Source organism: Triticum dicoccoides, chromosome 2B (assembly GCF_002162155.2).
Source record: "Triticum dicoccoides isolate Atlit2015 ecotype Zavitan chromosome 2B, WEW_v2.0, whole genome shotgun sequence".
NCBI lineage: Eukaryota > Viridiplantae > Streptophyta > Magnoliopsida > Poales > Poaceae > Triticum > Triticum dicoccoides.
Genome location: NC_041383.1, coordinates 90,397,309 through 90,403,382, shown reverse-complemented (window position 1 = coordinate 90,403,382; position 6,074 = coordinate 90,397,309). Strand labels below are relative to the sequence as shown.

At 40.1% G+C, this 6,074-nt stretch overlaps 1 long non-coding RNA gene across 10 annotated transcripts; it reads left to right on the top strand.

Annotated features, from left to right (window-relative positions):
• Window positions 1-788: 788 nt before the first annotated feature.
• LOC119362303 lies at window positions 789-5,652 on the top strand. Of its 10 annotated transcripts, XR_005173308.1 has the most exons (8): window positions 789-1,179; window positions 1,706-1,792; window positions 2,057-2,104; window positions 2,919-3,040; window positions 3,606-3,705; window positions 4,200-4,303; window positions 5,107-5,273; window positions 5,400-5,652. It is a non-coding gene; the product is annotated as an uncharacterized LOC119362303 (long non-coding RNA). The 10 variants fall into 10 exon arrangements; XR_005173307.1 differs by having other exon boundaries at window positions 4,200-5,273; XR_005173303.1 differs by having other exon boundaries at window positions 3,606-4,303.
• The last annotated feature ends 422 nt before the right edge of the window (window positions 5,653-6,074 follow it).

Below are 6,074 nucleotides of genomic sequence, written 5' to 3'. Positions count from 1 at the left end.
TAGTAGTTCTTCTAGAGATCCCCTAGAACTGGCCATAGAAGTGTTGACAAGCAGCAGACTGTGAATACAGATGCTGCTAATGATGGTATGATGAACGAGGGTGATAGCCCAGCCAGCATGAAAACCTAATTTATTCACCAAATTCAGAAGGATCCACGAAACTGGGACAATCTGAATGATATGCTAGGGATATTTTAGTTGAGAAGGGTCATGTAAGAAGTAATAATACTGCGTTCCCTCTAGATAGTAATCCTAGACATTTTTCACAAACTTATTATTTCAGAAAATTGAGCAATAGAGTGGTACATGACAGGAAATGGTTGGCTTAATATAAACATGTTAGTAAAGTGTACTGCTTTTGTTACAAGCTTTTCAAATCCCACACCAAAAAGTTGGGCAGAACTAAGTTATTATCCGGGTGAAGAATTTTGGAGTGAAGAACATGGCGGATTGGGAAGGATCCAAAAACAAATGCAATGTACATACAAGTGCTAACTTCTTATCTAATGGTAACACAAAATTTTCAAGTAGCAACCAGTTCAGTGCTGTTATTTGTTTTGCAGAACAAAATGAACTCCCCATTGTTCAAACATAGGAAAGTGAGTTGATGTGGAATTACATTGTTTGATTACTATCATTGTGCAGTTCACTTGATTGATAAATAAGTTGTACTGTCAGTTTTAAAATCTATGCTATGTGCAAGATATTTACTTTTCTTTTGAAACAGAAAATATTTTGAGCTTTCCAGTCAACAAGGGCCCCTTGTTGCTGTCTTGCCCCAGGGCCCCGCATATGTGTGAGCCGGCCCTGCCCACCCCATCACCTCTGCCGGTGGATCCCTGCGAGGAGGAGCAGCCAAGTTCTGCCGGTGCCTCCTCCCAATCCGCAGCACGACCGCCAGAGCCCACGTCTCTGGTGAGGTGAGCCACGGCGGCCACGCGCCTGCGCCGGCGCCCGCGGCTGACACGTCCCCGAGCATCTCCTCCGCGTCTCTGGATCCGGCCGCCGCCGCCGCCTCTCTTCTTGCCCTGCCGTTGTTCCTCAGGTGCATGAGGCGTTGTGCCTCTGGCACGCGGTGCTCAGCTCCGGTCCGTCATGGAGGTCGCCGGCAAGCAGGCAGCTGCCCTTTGTGCCTTTTCATCGTCAGGGAGGATGCCGTCCAGCAGCGCCGTCCTCGAGGTACGTCTCAGATCCATCTTCGTAGCGCGTGGGGCATGTACTGCAAAGGGCCACCGCAGCTGCAGAAAACCAACAAGGGCCCTCAAGTTCATCTCTCTATATCTCTCTCTCTCTCTCTCTCTCTTTCTCTCTCTCTCTCTCTCACGGAGGAACTCATGTCGGATGAGAAATCATTTTGTGACTTGGTTAGATCTCAGGTGGCGGTCCTTTTAGATTCTCTATGATTGTGTATAGGTAGCTACGTTTTGGGTACTGAACTGTTGATACAGTTTTGTTAATGCCATAGTTTTGGTTAATGCCAGATTTAATCGGCTGGATAAAGGAAAATGGTACAAAACCTCTATTAGAGTTGAATTCTGCTTGATGCATATAGGAACTGATATTGTGAACATGGGTCCATTTGGGTTGTGGATTGATTTATTATGATGGTGAAACATGCCTATGGTGAGATTCTATTCGATGATGTTGTGCACTTTTCACATGCTTAATCCTTGCTAATTGCTTCACTATCATCTTTGAACTGCAGTAGATGAACGAGTTGGGCTTGGACGTTGCTGGCCGCCGACTTGGTCTGCAAGAGGACGCTCCACTGCCGCGGCAGGCCTTGGAGAGAGTAAGATTTCATCGTCTTTCTGATCTCCTATTTCCTTTTCTATGTGGAGCTTCAACAATTAGTTCTGGAGCAGTGTTAGTTCCGGACTACCTGATTGATCTCTACTCTAATATCAATGCCATTGTTCACATGCTTGTAGTATAAATGATCTTAGTTTTTTTAAAGCATGTGAAATTTCGAAATTCAGCATTTCCCTTAATATGTATTTCAGCTATTCTCCGTTGACTTCTCTCATACTTTAAATTGTGCCCTGAATTCTTCCAGGGCCCAAGGAGTTTACTTCTATTTTTTTATAGTCTTCAGAACTGGAGGGTGAGTGGCTATGGCTTCAAGTTTACTTTACTTATTTGTGGAGATTAACATTGCATGTCCATTTCCTGTTGTTTTTGTGCAATCTATATTTGAGAGGTTTGACCGTGACCGAAGTGGTAAAATTGATGCATCATAGTTGCGCAATGCTCTTCTTATTCAGTTTCTCCAACTGCGCTAGACTTGCTTGTGCCTAAATTCGAAAAGGCTGGGGCATTAGCAAAGTAGTCCAATATGATAACTTTATATAGAAAGTTGACTCCAACTTAATTTGGCTAATTGTTCCAAATGAACAGGACAAGCTTTTATAATATCCAGTCTGTTAAAACTTAGTTAACTAAGTTTCAAAGTTAAATATGTACTGATTCTCAGTTTTTTCTTCTTATTTGAGATTAAATTTGGTGAAGAATTCCTGTTCAAATCTTAGTTTAGTCAGATTTTATTCAGGAACTTTATTTTATTTGTTAAAGTCATGGTGTTCATGTTCTAGGCTTAGGTCAACCAGATAACGTGTAGGGAGTTCAATCTTATTTGTTAATATAATGGTGGAATCATATATCTCTAAGGTGCAGTCATTTGTCAAGTGTCAGTAACTTGCTGGTAGTTCTATTATGTCATGAACTAAACTGTTTAGGAGATTTCTTCTGTTTTATGAATTAACGATGTGCCCAACTGTTGTGAAGTCTCAAAAATGAGAAATGGTTTCCCATTAGTTGGGCTCTTGATTTTCTGCTTGGTTTTGTGAAACACGGTTTGATAAGTTGGATCCCTCACTTTGGTTTATAACAGTCCTAACTCTTTTTTTTTATCTATGCAGGTGTTTGCATAAATGCTGCGGAATTATACAACTACTTGCTTAGGACAAGGTTCATAAGAGATGGAGTGGCAACACAGAGAATATTTGCAACTACCAGTCAACACCATACATTTGATTCTTAGGTAACATTTTTGTCTTGGTATTTATGTCTTAACTTTTGTATGGTTAAGCTTCATAAGATGTCACTGTAATAGCACCTTCACTTGCGGGCTTCAGTCTTACTTAAATAGGTTATTTTAAGATAGGTGCATACAGAAATGTGATGTTCATTCTTGTGATCATGTTAGCACTCACTATGCTCCATCGTTGGGCATGATTAGCTGTAAATTGGGCAAGAGTTTCTACTTTCCTGTGCATCTCTTTGGCTGACAGTACCATATTTAGTGCCAAAGCTGCAGCCTACATAGAAACTGCGGGAAACAAAATTGAAACTACTATGGAACTTTTCCGATTGTTTGCCGTCTAGACTCCTGTACGTAGAGGGTGTGGTGCAAAATTTTAATTCTATGGCATTCAGACCATGGTTCCCTTATTATTTTGTTAGTGCATTCAGAGCATGTGTTCCATAAACCATAAGAAAGAGAAAATAGGAGAGCTTGGCTGGCACTGCTTTGTTCTTTTAATCCTTCATTACATGGATCGTTCGTTGGGGAGGATTCATTGATTTGCTTTACTGGTGCTCTGCAGCAGGGAAGCTACCGGGGGAATGAGAATTTGTAGCATGCCACTACCAGGCTTACCACTATCTTGGGTTTGAAGAGAAAATGTAGTTAAGTACCAGCTGAAGGTAAATACTCCCTCCGTTCCAAAATAAGTGTCTTAGGCTTAGTTAGTACAAAGTTGAGACACCTATTTTGGGACGGAGGGAGGAGAAGATTAGTGATCCCTTATTGATTACCTGGCCCATGATGGCTTTGCACGCCCGTGATGGCTTTGCGCACACCTTTTTAATAGTCCTATTTATTAATATAATGTGTGATGGAAGTATCAGTTTGCTTGGTTTTCATTGCACTTATTGTATAGTTTCCTTCTTTTATATTCTTAGATGGCCTCTTGATCCATGGCACTGTCATGTGAATGCTCTGTCTTTTCAGTTACATAGGTTCATTATTCATGCCTCAGGCCATCTACTTACTGGAATAGGCAACAAATGGAGGAGGGTAGACTATAGACATTTTCACCGCGTTGTTTCTTTCACGGAAATCATTTATTATGTACATGGTTGTTTAATATCTTTATATTAGTGTTTGATGTTTAGCTTTAACCAGAAACTTGTGCTAGGTGCTTTCCATTGGCATTTTTTTCTATTTAAAAAATTGGTCAGAGGACGAATGAAGCAACAAAATTTATGTTGGTCCATAGAGCCCTACTACATTCCTTTCCTGGTGAGTCTACTTTGTTGCACGTCAGGTAGCATACATAATATTTTTTCTTTGGCATCCACATTAAGTAAACTTTTGCCCTGTTTCCATGCTGAAATATATTGAAACATATCCCTTATTGTCTATTGTTCTGTTAAGTGAGCCAATTGTGTTTCGTTGGCTGATTTTGTCCTTTTGCATTCAAGGCTAAAAAAGGAGTATTGTCACTCGCTGTCTACCCACTTCGACCAGATTCATATGACATGACACATGAGGAGTTAAACAACGAGATACGAGTGAAACTATGAGACGACCGAGTGAAACTACTGAACATTATGATTTAGTAGAACTACATAGGCCGCTCTGGCTTGCTTGGATATGTAACAACCCAACTATTGTCCCTACTTAACGAAGATCCATAGTCTTGACTTACTTCTGAAACCAAATTTATATTCCCTCTTTATCATTAACCAAATGTATCTTACTTGCTTTGCTTTTGGTATGTCTAATTGTCTTGCACTTTGGCATTGATTTAAACAAATGCCATGAGTGTCCTCGGCAAAGGTAATGCCATGTTTTTGTTGTATACTTGCTGTACTGGGATAATCCAATCGCTTAAATTCACATTTGACAACTCTAAATGACCAAATGCTTTGTTTAAGCGCTTGACAATATGTTGAGCCAGGCATCGCGCGCCAAGGCGTGTTTTCTACCTAATTGATTCGTTATCTGATTCAAAACACTACTCTTTGCTCCTTTTGTAATCAGCATAATGGTATTTCTTTTAGATATTATTAAAGCTTCCTAAACAACATGTGTTGCTGCAGATACACATAGATACCTCCTGTTAATTTGCTGGTGGCAGTGGCGGCGCATCAAGGTGCAATGCAGCCGCGTCATTTTCATACTACAGGAAAGGAAGAGCTCCTAATAATTTTTTATGCTCCATGCTGTGAGCTGTCACCTCTTGCCACATGTTCGTGCTAATTATCAAGTAACCTCCTGAACGAATTGTGATCGCGATTAGTATCTTTAGACAATGGTCACTGCCTATAGTTAGTACTATTATTCTACCCGCTTATGTAACCATTAATGTGGTTCTTTGTTGCCTTTTTTGCAGCCATTTGATTAAGTCAAAGGCAATAGGAAGGCATGAAGGCGATCAAGGTCCTTATGTACACCAAGTACTATCTTTTGTCCATTATACCGTATGAGACTAACTAAGTCGTGCACTATGTATTTACTGGTGGTGTCTATAAGGAGAACATATCTGGTCTATATTTGAATCTATGAACTACTATATTGATGATGTTGATTTATGTCTACATAGCCTACCTTCGAATGCTTATATAAGCTTGGTGTATCCTTTGTACCGTTCTTCTTTTTTGATTTAGCATGTCTGCTCATTTTTGGATAAATTTTCATCTCACTACCAATGTTATAAACCAGAATTCTCTTTTTGAGGATGCTTATGTCTGAACTGTTCATCATCTTTCCAATATATTCTATCCAATATGTTATCCACGTATAAAACCCATCTTAAATCTTATATTCTTTGTTTTGCATGTTTTTTCCTGATGTTATATTATCTATTTACAAGTCTCTCATGAAGGAGTACCACTCTATATGAACTTTTTGTGTTTGTGGTTTTTTATACTTGAAATGCTTTGGTGGTTGTATATAGATATACCCGACAGCTTGCTGCCCAGGTGCAGCAAGCCGCATTTCCTATCTAGTCTCTAAAAGTAAAGGAGCCACAATTGAACGAGAATTGTGACGAGTGGTCCAGAGTGTC